Genomic DNA, 19360 nt, shown 5'->3' with positions numbered 1-19360 from the left:
TTGGAGGGTGAACCAACGGCAAAAGGAAGACCTTTCTCTCTGTCTCTCTCTCACTGTCCACTCTGCCTGTCAAAAATTAAAAAAAAAAAAATCTATTAGACTAGGCTATTTAAAATTAGTTCACTTTTTAGTATTATGAGCCACTGAAAATTTTTCCTTTAAAAAAAGGCTTTAGGACACTAATGATGCAAATGAAGTTTGTATATCTTTTATGCATTTGATAAATACAACATTTGGAGCATAGTGTCACAGAAATCTTCTACTTACCATGCCCACTGCCTCTGACAGAAGTAGATAAACTCAGCCAAGTGTCATGTTAGCAGGAGTCAGTCATTGTTTCATAGAAATCAGTGCTGGATATACTTAATTATATACTTTCATCATATCAAGTTATGCCAAGCAACTGGGACATTTTGAAGGGTTACCAGTGGAGTGAATGCTGGCTTATCTGTCCCCAGTTGAGGCTCTTGTGGTTACACTCAACCTCTTTAAGAAGGATTTTGCAAACTTAGTGATCATCTCCTTCATGGCCTTGGCTGCTCCCGGCCTTTCCACCCATTTCCTCCTGCCCACCATCTAACAAAACCACTTTTGTTGTTACTCTGAGATCCAGGAAAGCACTATAGAAGCAATCCAGGAAGTCTTTTAATTCTGAGTGATTATGATACTCAAATTAGTCATATAGTTTAGTGTTTAGTTGCAATGATAAAAGCAAAAAAAGCGTTTCTGTACTCACAACACTTCTGATACCAACTGTGTGGATTTTCCACAGCACACCAAACAATCCTCCAGTTCTCTGTGGATACCAAATAGGTTCTCACAGTCAGCAATTAAGATTTAATAATTAGCTATAGCAGCTCATGGAACTCAGAGAAACACTTTCTTTAAATTTGCTGGTTTATTATAAGGGATAAAAAATAGAGATAAGCTGGCAGGTGAACAGGTATAGAGGGGGAGGTATGGAAGACATTAAAGTGTAGGAGCTTCTGTCCTCATGGAACTGGGGTGCATCCCCTCCTAGCATGTGGGTGTCTTCACCAGCCCACATCTCTGAACCCTGTAGGTTAGGGATTTTAGTGGAGGCTTCACCACATAGATGCGGTCAATTTATTAATTCAGTTTCTAGTTCTTGCCTCCACCCCAACAATATAGTGTGGGACTGAAAGTTCTACACTTCTACTCATTGTTTGGACTTTCTGGGAGCTGACCACGAAGTGCCTTATTCAAATCAAAGCTTTTCCTATCACCAAGGAAATTCCAAGGTATTTAAGAACTGTGTGCAAGAAGCTTCTATTATTGTCATCAGTCAGGAGATTATAAGGATTTTAAGAGCTCTTTGTTAGGGTCAAAGACCAAATATTAAATCATAAAATTCTCCTAGAACCTGTAACACTTGGGGAATTACAAGGGCTTTAAGAGATGTGTGTCAGGAACTGAGGCAGAGACCAAGTATGCATTTCTTATTGTGTTACAGATGGGAAATTCTGCATCTTTCCCGCTCACATTTCTGATGAGGGAGGGCGATTTAAATATCCTGCCAAAGTTTGCCTGTTTCTATAAGTGATTCTCAACTGACCCATCATCTTTTCATACCTCTGAATTGAAAATGTCCTGAAATAGAGATTTTCTGGTTCCACCCAAAATAGATGTTTTTGTGGTTCAAAATGACTGTAATACAGTCAATTGTTTATTACTTCTCATCCTGAATTTTATTCATGAATTATTAGTGAAAGTTTTATTCTTTCCAGAAATGAGACATGAGGAAATTAGGGGTGTTGTAAGTCTGAGTACATCAGATACTCATATTTGTGATCCTTACCTCCCTGTACATAAAAGGAGTACAGTTGGTAAGCCTGGTGCTTCCAGGCCTGAAGACTTTCTGGCTAGATCTTCAGGAGGCAATGGAGTATCAACCAAATCATCTGGAAAAGGCTAACGAATCCATTAAAAACATCCTGAAAAACCACTCTGTTGCAGGTTCAGACAGTTTTCCAAGTTTGATTTATTTGAAAATTATAATAAATACACATTTTCTGAAGACATGCCAGTCATATTTGTCCTGTGACCGCATTGTTCTATAGAGGACCTCATTCAGTGTCACAGCTATGAATCACTTGTTTATTACAAAAACAATGTATTCCTACTTATAGAAGCCATACACAAGGGAAAAAAAAAAAACAACTATGTACAATCTCATCTCCTCTTAGTCTTTTACCTCTATTCCCAATCCATGTGCTTTCTGGTTCACCTAAAGAAAAAGAATGAAACAATTGATTTAACCCATTAAACCCTTTGATCTGATAGCGTTTTTCTTCATGTCTTTGAAATTAAATACATATTCTGCTAAATAAATAATTAGTTGCTAATTTCTGAGCTGTGACAATTCTAGGAAATAATTATTGATTTACATATGTGTAATTTGAGCAAGTGATAGGTTATCCTATGTTCCTAGAATCTATGTTTATAGAATATTTTGATTATTTTTCTTACCAAAGAGTGAGAAATTTTTCAGGGAGTCAACATTGACCAGGGAGCGGATGATATAAAGGGGCATTGCCATGCATGCACAGACATACTGCTCTACAAATAAAGTATAATACAGTTTAAGAAGCAGAAGCTTTTGTTACGTAGCATTCCTAAAAAATCCTTGTTTTTCCATATAGACTGAACTCAGTAGTTCATTACTCTATGAGTTTGTACATATGAATGTACTTGGACAAGTCAAATATATGTGAACATGGCTAGCATAGTTGATGGCATGTAATATGTACTAAGAAAAAAGTCATTTACAAATATTCAGGAATGGCATTAACTGGACTTAAGTAAATCACATTAATTTACTAAATTAATGATATATTAACTGACTGCCAGGTTAAGAGACACCATCTTCATGCTTTCTGTCAGAGCTTAGCAAACAGGAATTTCATGAGATCCACCCTTATTTATCCTTTTAAATGAGTTATTCGTAACGTAAAAAGAGGATGAAATAGCAATATGGCCTGGTCAAGAGGAAAATTAATACTATTTAAGAAAAAAATACTATTTTTTCCTAAAAACCATATGGTAGTTGGTTATCTGCATTATCTCACTAATTTACATTTTATTCTCTCAGTAGACAAGGGTATATTCAGTTAAAAGAAGAAAATACATTGTTTCTTCTAAAAATCCAGTTTAGAGCTATGCTTAATTTCTACTAGATACTTAAATAGCTCCCTCAACAATGTTCCAATAAAGTGTAGAGTTAATCTTTTAACATTCAGAAAAATCAAAGTGAAAATTAAAATGAAATCTTAAATTTATATATATGTATACATATATACATATACATATATATATATATATATATATATATATCACTGCATTTTGGAATTTCATATTGAATGAATGAGAGTTGAAGCAAACACAATTTTTTATGTCCAAAATCTGATACACTATTTTGTGATCTTAAAAGTGGTTTAGAAAGGCTAGTTTTAAAAATTTTATTCAGGAATAAAATAAAGATGTTTAAAATACACATTAAGATTGTAACTGTATGAAAGAATCCTTCAACTGAAAAATTACATAGATGTTGGATAGTGACAAATTTTTTAAAAAGATGATTTGTTTATCTATTTGAAGAGAAATAAATAGAGCTGGAGAGACAGAGAGGGAGAGATCCTTTTTCTTTGGTCCACCCATCAAATGGCCGCAACAGCAAGGTCTGGACCAAGCTGAAGGGAAGAGCCAGGAATTACTTGCTGTTCTCCCATGTGGGTGTCAGGGGCTTGAGTACTTCTCTAGTGCATCAGCAGGGAGCTGTATCCAAAGCAGAAAAGCCAGGACTCAAACCAGCAATCTGATATGGGATGCTGGCATGGAAGGCAGTGGCTTAACCCACTGTACCACAATGCTGGCCATAGTGACAGACTCTGAAATTGTAAGAAAGTAAATGAGATCCCCCATACACACATACACACATATACACCATACACACACATATCCACACACACACACATATATATATATATGATTTCTACCAAACTTTCAAAATAATTCCATAATTATTTAATAAATTTCTTCCAAACTTTTGAAAAATATGTACATTTCTAAATAGGTTAGGAGACAAATATAATTTTAATGCTGAAACCCAACAAAGGCAGTGCAAGAAATGAAGAGTACAAGAATTCAAGGTTTGTTTAAGAAATGTATTAGTGAATTTCAGTCTATCAAACATTCAAAATAATTTGCCACGCTGGAAGCAATTCAAATGTCCATCAACTGGTAAATTCAATGAGAAGGAATAAACTACAGATATATGATTCAACATGGATAAACCTCGAGAATATTATGCTAAGTGAAAGAATCCAGATGCAAGAGACTATATATACTGCATGATTCTATTTATGTGAAATATCCACAAACCACACAAAGCAGATTAGTGGTTTCTTGCATGCAGTTGGGTGTGGGAATAGGATTGATTGTGAACAAGCATAAAAAGATTGCTTGGGATGATGAAAGTGCCTTAAAGCCAAAATGTTTGTATAACTGTAACTTTATCAAAAATCACCAACTTTTACTGTTACACAGTGAGTATTTGTGACCCTCCCCACTTTAAATTCATATGTTGAATTTCTAAGCCCCAATAAGGTCGTATCAGGAGATGAGGCCTTTGGGAGGTGATTAAGTCATGAGATTGCAGCTTTCGGGAATGAGATTAGTGCTTTTATAAAGGAGATCCCAAAGGGCTGTCTTTTCTTTTGCAATGTGATGGGGATGCAAGATGAAGTCAGCAACCTACAGCCACAACGAGGGCCCTCACCAGAACCTGAACATGCTGCCATCAGACTGTCAGCCACCAGAACTACAAAAGAGAAATTTCTATTGCCTGTAAGTCATGTGGTCTAGGGTACTTTTTATAGCAGCTGTATTAAAACTTTTAAAATAATCTAAAGGAGAAAAAGCAGAAAATCATCCCAATGGAAACAGGAAAAATTGTATGAAATACAACAATCTATATATGTCTTTTAAAAAAAAATTCAACCAAATTAGAGATAAAACAAAACTTCATTAACTTAAGTAGGGATATTTGCTTACTGTTAAATCATATTCATTGTTGAAACATTAGAGGACTTCCCTTTAAAAATCAGAAATAGGTTAAGATGCTGAGTTCCAGTCAACCTTACAATATGGGTCCTAGAGGGTGGTCATTCAGTGCAGTGGTGTATATACCACTTGAGATGGCCCCATTCCATATTGGGGCTTGCTTCTGGTCCCTTTTCTTGCTAATGTGTACCCTGGGAGGCAGCAGGTAATGAATCAAGTACTTGGGTCCCTGTCACCCATGAGGGAGATCCAGATAGAGTTCTGGACTCTTAGCTTCAACTTGGCCTAGCCTGGCTGTTGCAGGCATTTGAGGAATGAACCAGTTGATGGAAGATATCTCTTTCTCTTGCTCTTTCTCTCTCACACACTTTCAAATAAATAAAACTTAAAAAAGAATATGAGCCCTAGCCAGAAAACAATTTCAAGAATTAAAAATGGGGCCGGTGCTGTGGTATAGTGGATTAAGCTACCTCCTGCAGTGCCAGCATCCCATATAGGCATCAGTTTGAGTTCTGGCTGCTCCGCTTCTGACCCAGCTCTCTGCTATGGCCCAGGTCCTCGGGCCCCTGCATTCATGTGGGAGACCTGGAAGAAGCTCCTGGATCCTGGCTTCGGATTGGCACAGCTCCAGCCACTGCAGCCAATTGGGGAGTGAACCAGTGGATGGAAGACATTTCTCTCTCTCTCTCTCTCTCTCTCTCTCTCTCTCTCTGCCTCTCCTCTCTCTGTGAAACTCTGACTTTCAAGTAAATAAATCTTTAAAAAAATCAGAAATGAAGAATTTAGGAATTGGCATGGAGAAATACTATAATTATTCTCAGATGAAATCATCATTGACATAGAGAAATTTAAAAAAGAAAAATTAGTGGAATTAAGAAAGTTCAATGAAGTTGTTCATTTAAAATAAAAAAAATATTGAATTTCTGTATACTATCATAAGAAGTTGTATAAGTAAACTTTTACACATACATGACGTGGGGAAGGCATCTGGACTAGAAGTTAAGACGCTGGTTGGCATGCCTGCAAGCCACATTGACATGCAGGGTTCAGATCTTGACTTTGGCTCCTGATTTTATTTCCTGCCGCTGTGCACAGTGGGAGGCAGCAAAGATGACTCAAAAATGGGTGAGTTTCTGTCCTCTAGGTGAAAGACCTAGATTGAGTTCCTGACTCCTGACTTTGGCACCAAATGTTGCAGGAATTTGGTGAATAAACCAGTAGACAGGAACTCTCTGTCACTCACCTCTCAATTAATCAATCAAAATATAAAAAAGTGTATAAAAGTAAAGAAAATTTTAAACCATGCCTGGATATAACCAAAGCATCATATTGTCTCAGGCAACTACTTCTTTATCAATTTTTTTTTCCCCTCCATATGAGCTATATCTGTTGTTTAGCATTTGAGACTTAAGATAATCTTGCTCTCTGCAAGGCAGTGTTAGGTAGAGTGGCCTGGTTTCAGGGAACATTTTATTCTTTGTCCCTCTCATTTTGTTCAGCTATACATCCCAAAAGAGATCAGCAGGAAATTAGGAAGTAAGAGGTTTACATTTATCTTTCAAAAACTACCGGAAAAAAATATGCTTTTTAGAAATTGCTCTTCAGAAGTCTCCTCTGCACTCATTATCTGACTATAATCATAGTGTATTTCGTGAAATTCTATATTGGAGGTCAGAACAGACCCTTTAGGTATGAAATGATTCCAAATTCTTCATAGACTGAAAATTGGAAGTGCAAAAATTGGGATTCATTCCTCCATTTATTCTCCTCACTCCATCCATCCAGGTCCTTCTAATACAAAAACACCAGTTCCAAAATTTGATTTCTATAAATCATAGAAATGTTGAACTAAATAGGCCAGACTTAGTTTTGTGGTACCGTGGCTTAAGCCGCTACCTGGGATGCTGACATCCCATATGGGTGCTCCAGTTGTATTCCTGACTACTCCACTTCTGATTCAGCATTCCTGCTAATGCACCTGGGAAGACAGTGGAAGATGGCCCAGGTATTTGCATCTCTGTCACACAGATGGGAGTCCTGAGTTGAATTCTAGACTTTGTGAATAATGATGGTCAAACATGCTCAAATATGCTTGAGTCTCTGCTCTCAGTTCTATTTTCCTTAGTTTTGAAATGATGGAAACATTTCATTTCAATGCATGGTTCATGTCAATACATGTTACACAAATACGAGCGCACGCATACCATCTGGAGAAAGAAAGCTGTGTTGTCAAACTTGTGGCAGCATAGGAAGTTCAACCTTCCTATCCATTGCAGTAGTTTGGGGAGTGAACCAGTAGATGGAAGATATTCTCTCCCCCCACCCCCACTCTGCCTTTCAAACAAACTAAAAACAAGTCTTTTTTTTCTTTTTTAAAGAAGTCAACTATTTTAATCAGAAAAGAAGTCCACATCACAAAGTCCAAATTGTAGACTTCTTGAGAGATGGGACATTTTTTCCTATGCAAGGACCACAGTATCTGGAAAATGAAATGGCAAAATATATGTGGAATATGTACAATGAGTGTATAAAATTTATCTTTTCCCTACCCTCAGACCTCCCTGAGCTGTAAAATAAAATAAAACTGTTTCACAAAATGAATAAGTAATAAATATCTTGACCAGAAAAAGAGTTAACACACCTCTGCAATAGTCCAGTTATTCCACAGGGATTTAAGCATTTAAAATCCAGAATTCTAACAAAAGCCAGAAAGACCATGGGGCATGTATAACCAGTAATTGTGCTCACAGCAAAGCTCATAGTTCAAGGTCTGCAAGAACAAAGAATAAATGTTGTAAATCAGCACTGTGTGGTACAGTGATCACTGGGGTAGAGGTCCACAGATTGTGGACAGCTATAGCCCTGGAGTTAGCATTGATTACCTGTGACATTGGGCAAGTCACCTCTGTTCTCTGGACCTCTGGATTTCAGTACATATAAATTGAGAGTATTCTGTGATGCTATGATCCAGTCTAGGGAGAATTAACTTCCTGTGCTGCCACAGGCCTGCCAACCTTATCAGCTTTCTTTTTCCACATAGTTTCTGTGCACACATTTGTGCGTTACATGTGTTTGACATGAATTTCATTGACATGAAATATTTTTATCATTTTAAAACTCAAGAAGATATAATTGAAAGCAGAGACTCATACATAATTGTACGCCATCATTATTCTCAAAGACCGAAAGGTAGAAACAACCAAAATATCCATTGACAGATAAATGGCTAAGCAAAATGTGGTAGATATATACAGCAGAATATGATTTAGCCATTAAAAGTAACATTCTGAGGGCTGGCACTGTGGTGCAGTGGGTTAAACCACCACCTGCAATGCCAGCATCCCATATTGGAGCTAATCTGAGTCACGGCTGCTCCAACTTCTGATCCAGCTCCCGGCTAGTGTGCCTGGGAAAGCAGCGGAAGATGGCCTAACTGCCTGGGACCCTGCACCCATGTGGGAGACCCAGAAAAAGCTGCTGGCTCTTGGTTCCAGGCCCAGCTGCTGTGGCCATTTTGGGAATGAACCTGTGGATGGAAGACTTCTCCCTCTCTCCTTCTCTCTCTCTCTCTCTCTCTCTCTCTGTCTGTCTCTCTTTCTAATTCTGCTTTTCAAATACATACATAAATCCTCTGAAAGTAACATTCTGATATATGCTATGACATGTATGGATCTTGAAAACATGCTTAGTGAAACAAACCAAATTCAGAAAGGCAAATATTGCATGATTCCATTTCTGAGTTTTAGTCAAACTCCTCTTTGCTGAAATACTGGGGTCAGTATCAAACTACTTTTCTCCTACTTATTTACTTTTCCTGTCTAAAGAAAATAGCATGAAGAATACAGTCATGCTGCCTCACAAACAAGATGATCATTTTTTTTTCTTTTTTTTTAAACTTTTATTTAGTAGATATAATTACCAAAGTACAGTTTATGGATTACAATGGCTTTTCCCCCCATAACTTCCCTCCCACCCGCACCCCTCCCATCTCCCACTCCCTCTCCCATTCCATTCACATCAAGATTCATTTTCAATTATCTTTATAAACAGAAGAATGATTTAGTATATATTAAGTAAAGATTTCATCAGTTTGCACCCACACAGAACATAAAGTGTAAAATACTGTTTCAGTACTAGTTATAGCATTAATTCACATTGGACAACACATTAAGGACACAGATCCCACATGAGGAATAAGTACACAGTGACTCCTGTTGTTGACTTAACAATTTGACACTCTTGTTTATGGCGTCAGTAATCTCCCTAGGCTCTTGTCATGAGTTTCCAAGGCTATGGAAGCCTCTTGAGTTCGCTAACTTTGATCTTATTTAGACAAGATCATAGTCAAAGTGGAAGTTCTCTCCTCCCTTCAGAGAAAGGTACCTCCTCCTTTGATGGCCCGTTCTTTCCACTGGGATCTCATAGCCAAAATAAGAACTTAAATAATAATCTCATAGCTAGATTTACTTCGCCATCAGCCTAGTATACAGTAAGTAGAAAAAACCTCCCTTTCAGACCAAAGGGAAAGAAAGTTTTAACGTGAGAATATAATTTTCCTCATGGGCATTGTCTACCTTAGAAAAACTACTACAGAACATGCCTGTGACTATAGACTTATAGTTCAGGCCACCGAAGATTAGAGATGGGACATGGGCACTCCCTTGACTTGCATCCTCTGGTCTGCTTTAACACAAACCAGGAGGAGAAGAAAACTAGGCATCAGAAGCAATGGGTGGCAGGCCTATTAATGGCTGATCTGTACAGTGATCTGCCCTCAAGGAGACCCAACAGGCCAGCCTACTGCAGTGGCTTTCAATGTGGTAAGCCTGGGCTTCAGCAGAAGTCAGCTTGTGAAGAGCCCTGGCAGCTCTGCCAAGAGTTGGATCACTGGAAATGGACCTGCCCTGGAGTTGAAGGATGCCCAGGTCAGAGCCACAGATCTTACTGGCTCTAAGCTAAAAAGCCCTTCACTCAGCCCAACTTCCAAAGTGACCACTGCAGCTGAGGGGATGGTCAAGTAAGGTCATCAACATTGCAGGCAGAACTGTAAATTTCTTGTTAGAGATTCCACCTGCCTTTACTTGGCCAGCTCTCCTCCCAGGCCAGCCAAGTAATGAAAGTCAACAGAGTGCCTTCCCCTAGGAGGTTCATACCTCCCTTAGGATATACCCCATGTGAAGAGATAGATAGGTCTGGGCCTCTTAACTTACAAGGCCTAAAGCCCACCAGATTATTATCAAGCCTCTTCTGTCAGGTTCTACTTGCCTCTCAATCAGAAAACTTAATTGTAGCTTAGCACCTTTCTTAGCTCCTCTATTAATGACTCTGTCCTTTGTTCTAGACCCTGTCTAGCGCACTTGGGCCTCATTCCTTTGTAATCATAACCTCTACTCTACCTCTAATGGCTCTACTCCCAACCTGTGTGTACTGATGGTCCTCTTCCCCACTTAATGCTGTATAATTGTTCAAACCTGGTAAATGCCACTCTTAGGATCATTGGTTACTATCCTCACCCTGTCTTTTATGAGCTTGTCTAAATATGATCAGAGTCGGCAAACTTGGAAGGTGTCCATAGCCTTGGCAACTCATGATGACAGCCTAGGGTGGTTACTGCTGCCATAAACTCGAGTGTCAATTTGTTGGGTCAACAATAGGAGTCACTGTGCACTTGCTCCTCATGTGGGATCTCTGTCCTTAATGTGCTGTACATTTTGATTTGATGCTATAACTAGTACTCAAACAGTGTGTTTCACTTTGTGTTTCTATGTGGGTGCAAACTGTTGAAATCTTTATACTAAATTGATCTTCTGTATATAAGGAGAATTGAAAATGAATCTTGATGTGAATGGAAGGCAAGAGGGAGCGGGAGAGGGGAGGGTTGCGGGTGGGAGGGAAGTTATGGGAGGGGGAAACCATTGTAATCCATAAGCTGTACACTGGAAATTTATATTCATTAAATAAAAGTTAAAAAAAAAAGAATTAAAAAGGGTGAGAATGATCCAACATGGGAAGTGGGATACACAGCAGACTCATAGAATGGTAGATGTCCTAAACAACACTCTGGCCTCAGTGTCAGCCCTTAAGGCATTCAGATCTGGCTGAAGAGCCCATGAGAGTATTTCAGGCATGGAAAGCCAAGACACTCTGGCAAAAAACAAAAACAACAACAAAAAATCCTAAGTGAAAGATCTCTGCAAGTGAGATCCCAGTGACAAGATGATCATTAAAAGCAGTTAACATAACTGGAAATATAGTTGATTCATTCTTGTGATTTATCCAAAACTCCACTATTTTTCAAGTTAGCTCTCTAATTTGTGAGATAATTAGTTTGTTTCAATCACCAAGTGGAAGATAAAGCTAAATTTCTTTTCTTCGGGATGACAGATTATGTATCAGTGTGTGTCCAATAAAAAACAAAAGCACAAAAGTATTGTGCAATAAGGAATTTGGAGAAAGTGGAGAAGTAGAGATCAAAAGGTAGAATAGAGTATTAAAGAGAAATTAGCACATACCATCGTGAAGCTCTGAAGCTTGTAAGTAAAGACAGGAAATCAGGTAGAACAGCCTCGGAAGGGAATGCTAAGGGAAATAGTTGCATCTGCCTGTGATAGTTGGCCTGGTGCACCTGCTGTTAATCAGTGTGGGTAGTCAGCAGAGGTGATCTTACAGGCAGGAAGGTTAGGACATGCTGGCTCTTCACTATCCCCAGCCACAGCCAGGATGACTGAAGACAGCAAGAATGGCACCATCAGTGCACCTTGAAAATTCCCACAAATTCCTCTTATGGTCAACTTGAACCCAAGCCGTTGGCGGAAGGAGATTCTGGGAAACACAGTTCCACCATAGCCATGTTGACCCAGTGTGTCAGTCCACTTTTCATTATTTTAGCGAAAAACTCAGTAGGAGCTTCTTGGGAGAGAAGGGGCTTGCTTACTTCAGTTTATAGATCAGAGGTAATAGTTCACGCTTGGGCAGCCCCATAATCTGATAGATGCTGTCATAGCCCATGTAGAGGAATAACCCTATGGAGAGCCACAAAGCAGAGGGTGAAAAGTCAGGCTGAAACTGAATTTAATCAACTCTCTTGTGAGATCTAACCTCCGAGGATATACCTCTAATGACTTAAAGACCTCCCATCAGATCCACCTCTCAGATGCCATAATCAGGTCATGTTAATCACATTATCATTATTCCTTTACTCTCTTCCTCCATCTCTCGCCTTCCATCTTTCTCCTTTTGTTTTTCCCTCTATCCCTCTTCCTCCATCACTCCTCTCCATTTAACCACCATCTCTCCTTTTCCATCTCTCTCCTTCCACTCCTCTCTCTCCATCCTCCTTGTCTCGCTCTCCCTTTCCTTTTCCCTCTCCCCCCTCCTTACACTTTAGGTCTCAGCTAATAGTCATCTTTCTAGAGAGACTTCCTCTGAAACCACTATAAGTGAAGCATGTCCTCCTCCTTCTATCCCATTCTTCTCAATCACTGTATTTCTTACATCTTCCATGGCACTATCACAACTTAAAATGATACTTTTTGGGGGGTCTTCACTTCTCCACACACTGAATTTAAGCTCCCTAAGAACTAGCCTCGTCCCTTTATTCATCTGTGTATACCCAACAGCAAACATAATACCTGACACGTAGGAGGTATTTATTATACTCTTCGCAAGAAGCAAATGAATGAGTATAGCCCAGTTTTAACTTTTCAGAAAGGAAATATTAAATGAAGATATTATAATTAAATATTTTTCTTAAAAATGCCTAAGCCAAATATGGTTTTCTGTTTTTCATTTTTGAAATCCATTGTAAGATAGGGAAGCACTCATAAAGCTGCCAGTAAGAAGATTCTATATGACAGATACTGTCTTGGATATCAGGGTTCCCAAAGAGGATACCACAGTATAGGAAAACACTAGCCAGGAAAACCTGTAAATCCTGCAGCCTCAGGGACTTTAATAGAAAAGAATAAGTCTGATATGAGTCAGTTGTTGGCGACAAGGAATCTGAGAATGTGGCAAAAAAATTGGAGAAGGAACATGAGATTTATTGATGGGAGAAATTAAATCAGAACTTGTTAAACTAGTAAATCTTGATATAGTGAGTTTCTTATTTTTGGTCTTAAAAAGTATTTGTAGGATACTCAAAGGCACATTATAATTATTGCTAATTTATTATCAATCTGCAATACAGCCATTACTAAAATGCAAATTCTAATTAATTATGAAATCATTGCTCATATATGGTTCGCAGATAATTTACTAATGTTTTTACTAACCCACAAAATAAAATGCTCAAAAGATTTCATGCATATCATGCATGTTATTTGCAGTTTTTCAAGTGACATCAGAAGAATTCAAAATGAACAACTTTAAATAAAAGTTAAAAAAAAACCAAAATGAATAACAACTTAAAAGAATATCTTAAATACACATGTACAGGGTAAAGAATTTTTGCATATTTTTTATTTTACTTTTTGGGAGATTTTAAAATTTTCATAATTTAAATACTAATAAAACTATGAAAATGCGGTTAATCTTAGAATCAAAGAAACCATCCATTACCATACATCTTGATTTCATCAGCTATGTAATTCATATTGTGCATTTATTTCAAAATAATCTGCTACAGGTTTAAGTTATAGTTTCTTAAAAACATCTCTTTCAGTTTTTCCTCAGATAAGAAATAGAAGACCTTCTGGTGTGTATTTGTTAAATAGATGTATGCAAAGAAGCTGTCCAAAGCACTTCTGTGTTTCAGCCCAAGATAATACATTCACTATCAGATCAAAGGGATGAGATTTTTTTTTTTTCTTGGTCTGCTTCTAATTGGGAGTGAGCAGTTGGGCAAGCCCAAGAAAGGTCTTATTTTAGAGAGAGAGAGGCTGTGATCCCTGAATACCAATGCAAAGAACTTCGTCACATATTACTCTTGTCCCACGTAGCGTAGAGAATCCATTCCATTAAAGCAAATTCTGGAAATTGGCTGAACTCCAAGCTGTGTTTTAATTCTGTTTTTTTGGCAGATAGCCTTAAAGGGAAGTCAAGGGTCAGAGCTCGATAATTGGGTATAAATACAGTCAGTGCAGTAAGCCTCAGCTTCAGTTATGCAGAACCAATTTTTAGCTTGATGATATCACAGTTGCATATTTTTAATTGAAACACTCATATGGATTCCTAGTATAATCTTAGTATTACTCTATTTTTTCCCCTTCATAAACTCAAGTTAGTAGTTAATGGTATTCAGTGACATGTTGCTTCATTGACTTTCTCTTTCTTGCCTATACATCTCCTGAAGCATGAAGTTTGGGATAACATGTTTTGTCCTTTAATTTACAAATGTCTGTATTTTCTAATCAGTGATAGAAGTATATATTATAAGTCTACTTCTGAATGTAGAATAACTTTTTTCAGAAAATTTGCTTCAATGACTACAACATAATCATATATATGTAATATTTTAAATCATGATTACTGATTCTTAATCTGAATTTAAATGGTGTAGTTTTGGACTATGAAGTTTATAAAATGAAAAATTTTGTCTTTGTTACATTTAAGTATATGGTCTCATTTTAAACAACACAAATCTTTGAAAATATGGATTCTTCATATCAGTTCCATAACAAAATATTTTTTCCATTTATAATAGCATATTACTTGTAGCCATTATATTTTAGAAGAATTTTAAAGTAGTGAAGATTATAATCCAGGATAGACTTCTTTTAAGTAAAACATATGGACATAAAAAAACACTTACTGGAAATTTTCAGAATAGTTATAGGAACCATGATAGTCATTCTACTGTACAACTTTATTGTACAATTACAGTGCATAACGTGTTTAATTATTGAGTGGTAATGGTAGACTTAGACTACAGACTTAGCTAAGGGAAAATTGATGACATCTCAAATCCTTGGGTCTGGTCATTTGAGAGATGAAACCATTTTTAGAAAGTTCAAGCAAACAGATACTCTAGTAAATCATGTTAGAATTTTTCACATTTTATTTTAATACATTTGAATTTTGAGGAAACCAAAGCTTATTCAAGAAGATCGATAATCCCTATTGGTCCAGGCAGATTTCTCGCCTCTCTCCCTGACTGTTGGAGACAGAATAGAGAGGGGAAGGGGAAAGCAGAGCTTGTCAGTGTTTGTGCATTTGGTTTGCACCTCTACGCTCTGATGTTCCAAATTGAAAAATACAAATCTGCCACTCTGCGGAAAGCTGTGTCAGTGCTGCTGCTGAAAGCCATCTTTGACTCATTCAACCCCACTGAACCTAAATTTATTTTTGGATTGTATCCTGACAGGAACTGTGAGACTGAACACTGCATTTTTCCATCCTCCCAATCATACACTTCACTCTGTATTGAGGGTTTCACTAATGAATGTGACATTTTCTTGTAAATAAATAAATAAAGCTGCATCTACACTTTGCTTCCTTGTTCTAGGAAGACAGAAGAACAGAATCAACAGCACAAAGAAATATTTTTTTTCTCCTATGGCCATGTTTTACTTCTTCAACTCAGTTCTACTTCTTAAACTGTGAAAGAAAATGAGAATAACTCATTGAATCAAAGTCATGGTTACCATTAAAAGTGTAGAAATTGAAGATAGAATAGAATCTTCTGGAATTTTCTCACCCTAGCATCCCATCATATCCTACATATTGAAGAAAATGCCATGCATTTTCCCTGGAGTGAGCCATAAGTGAAAATTGTGAGCTTTGGTAACTATGGAAATATAAAAATACTGCATCAGAGTTGTGAACTTTCTATGTAGGCACAGTAGTCAGAACTCATTCCACTGTGAATCCAGAAATGTACTCCCTTCTAGTGAGAGAGAAAGGTGAGTGTGGATGTCCTGCCTCAAGTCACTTGAAAGCCCAGGCAATGACCAAGACTTCAGTCAAAGCTGCATCCAGGCATTGAATGATGCTATCATTTCTCCAGTTCTTTCTCTCCTGCCTTCTCTTGACATTGTGTTACTTTGTGGCTCTGTCTCAAGCAAGTACTCCTTAACTGGAAGCAAAGATGCCTCTCGCAATGCAGCCTGTAATAGCCTTAGTAATGACTACTATCCTGCAAGTTCTTTCTATGTGTTTGGCTTTCTTCCTCCCACTTATCAGGTATTGTCTTAGTTATTACTCTCTGTCACTCTATGAGATTATGTTATTTGTCTGAGTAAAAATTTCATAAGGAGTGGAACTGGATTTGACTAAACAGTTTGGCTCCAGCACCTAAGCTACTACTCTAGTGCTTAAGAGCTCAGAAGGAGCAAGATACCTTCTCTCTCCTAATAACCATCAGTCCTAAAAATGGTCTGATGCTTCTGCTTGAGTCCTTGCGCATCCTACATCAATTTCTGTTCCCAGGTGGAGACAGCTTTCGTTCTGCAGATCCTCCCATGGCAAAGTAACCAGGACCACAGACATTTAGCTAAAACATCTGGCAAGAGGCAGGCTCAGAGGGGAAAATGTGCATAGTAGAAAAAAAAATTACAGATAAGCACTATAGCAGGCCAAGCTGCCAATTTGCCAGAAAATTCCTTGGCATTGAAGTATTTGATCCGAGAACAGCTCATCTGTAACCATGGCTTTCCATGCTTTATAGCAATGTGTGATGACCACAGGATGGTGGTCCTGTCAACTGCTGAGCAGGGGCAGGAAGAACAGTGAAGAATAGAATACAAGAGAAGATAAGACTATTAGAGATGATAGAGGTATTTCAGGACAGGATGGATGCAGACATAATGCAGCCACCTGACCACACAATGCAGCTGCCAAAATTCCTAGGTCAGCCCACAGGAACTGTGGGCTCTTTTGTAACTTAGATTAAGATAATCAGAATTCCATACAAAAACTCAGAATAGTAGTTACTCATGATTGGTGACAATATTCACTTGGAGGTGGCATGAAGGAGCCTTCTGTAGTACTAAAAATGATCTAGATCTTGATTAGGGTGGTGGCTACCCCCGTGTAAAATATAAAGAAAGTTAACATATTTAGAAAGTTAGCAAATTGTACATTGCATATGGTGTCTGCTTTTCATTGTTGTTAATTGACAAATATATAACAACTCTACCTGTGAGAGACAAGCCATATTGTCTAGTAAATTACCATAGAGTGTCCCTGTGTTGCCTAGTTACAAGCTACTTGGAATCAGTTGTCCCCTCCTTCCAGGAGGAGTGTCTGCACCTGAGCCCAACGTTCACAAGCTGCCAGATACCAGCAGCTGATACTCCTAGACATCAGCCCCAAAATGTGGCATCTGAGTGCAGAATGTTTTGCACTCATTTCCAGACTGTTTATACCTTGCTTAAAGACAGTTCCCAAGTCACTCTACCAGAACAACTTCTGGGGCATCCAGCTGAGCGAGTTCCTCGGCACATCCCTCCATGAGAGAATGGGGACTCTGGGTATTTGTTTACCTGTCTACCTGTGAATTCTGTCCTCTCCAAGTGACGCTACGAAGTGTTGTTCCACACTGCCAAGGTCGTTCTTAACAATCAACACCTGGGGCTTCTCGCATTTTGATATTCTTGGACAATTTAGAGGTTTCTTGATTGCATATCTGTGTGTGAGTTTGTTGGGACTACTATGGCACAATATCACAGGCCAGGCGGCCTAAACCATGGAAATTGTTTTCTGAAAATTCTAGAGGCTAGAAGTCCAAGCTCACAGTATTGGCAGGTTGGATGTCCATTGTGGCTTCTCTCCTTGGCTTGTAAATGGCCACCCTCTCACTGACTCTTCACACGACCACTCCTCTGTGTACTTGGGCTCCTGGCATCTTTCTCTTATGTATCCCAACTTCCTCCTCTGATAAAAACACCAATCAGATTGGATTAGGACCCCCACCTCCCAATAATCTCATTTTAATTTACTTACCTCTTTAAAGGTGCTTATCTCCAAATACCTTTATTTTTGTCTTAGGAAATTCCACATATTAATTTTGAATGGGACATAGTTCAGTCTCTAGAGATCTGGTTTGTTGCAACTAACTAAAACAACTCTGTTAATTATAAGGAAAATGCCTTTTATATTTCTTCTACTCATTGCTCAATCCAACTGAATTAGTAAAAAGTTAGATGGCATGTGGTGTGAGCTAATTATGGTGTCCTTGCATCTAGACAAATTATGGTATGGAATTAAACTTCTGTATGGTAAATCAAGGATAAGTAGAAAATTAACATCACATAAAATTTTAGAATTTCAGAAATGAACTCTTTCCTTCACTCACAGCTGTTTGCCTCAGAAGCCACTTTTAGTTCCTTAAACATGTCATGCATAATCATGTCACTGAGCCTTTGTATTTGTTGTTCCTTCTCCTGGAACATTGATATCCCTATAGCTGATAGGGATATCTCTCTTCTGAATTCTTTTCTGGTCTATGATATATGCCCATTCTGATCATAGGCCCAGTGGTCTTGCTTTTTAATAATTTATTTGCATTTGTCTTTGTACTATATTGCATCTTTGCTCAGGGTGTGGACTCCAGCTTTTGTGTTTTCATACTCCTACTACCTACATTAGCAAGAGGTCTCACTGGCAATGTCTCATCAGGATGATGTCCCCTGTTGGCTTGTATGTTCTGTGGAAGAAGGCTTTATCCAGCCCTTTTAAGAGTTCTGGGGGAGACACAGGAATCATGGACATCTTGGAAGGCCCTGAAGGCTGACACTCTGGAGAGATCAGCCAGTTGATTGATTATCCTAAGAAATCAACTACACCAAACACAAAGATCCATCAGAGCTCTCTGCCCACCCAAGCAGGGAAGAAGCAGTCAATATTTCCTAAAAACTGATGGACTGGTTTGCTTTTCTTCCATCTTCTTGAAAATTATCCATGTTCCCTCAAGGTTCATGTGGGGATTATTATATCACTTGTTTCACTCAGCCAATAAACACATTGGCATCCAGTGTTTTCACTGAACACAAAGAGAAACTCTTCCATAAATCTAAAAATGTTGGCATTGATTATTGACAGATAGGGAATGACTATAAGAGTTGTAGGTGTTTATTTCTTTTCTTTTCTTTTTTTTTTCTTTTTTCTTTTTTTGACAGACAGAGTTAGACAGTGAGAGAGAGAGAGACAGAGAGAAAGGTCTTCCTTTTTCCGTTGGTTCACCCTCCAAGTGGCCGCTATGGCCAGCGCACCACGCTGATCCGAAGCCAGGAGCCAGGTGCTTCCTCCTGGTTTCCCATGCGGGTGCAGGGCAAAAGGACCTGGGCCATCCACCACTGCCTTCCCGGGCCACAGCAGAGAGCTGGACTGGAAAAGGAGC

Source organism: Lepus europaeus, chromosome 10, assembly GCF_033115175.1.
Source record: "Lepus europaeus isolate LE1 chromosome 10, mLepTim1.pri, whole genome shotgun sequence".
Classification (NCBI taxonomy): Eukaryota; Metazoa; Chordata; class Mammalia; order Lagomorpha; family Leporidae; genus Lepus; species Lepus europaeus.
The sequence above is the reverse complement of the archived record's forward strand: the minus strand, read 5'-3'. Positions refer to the sequence as shown.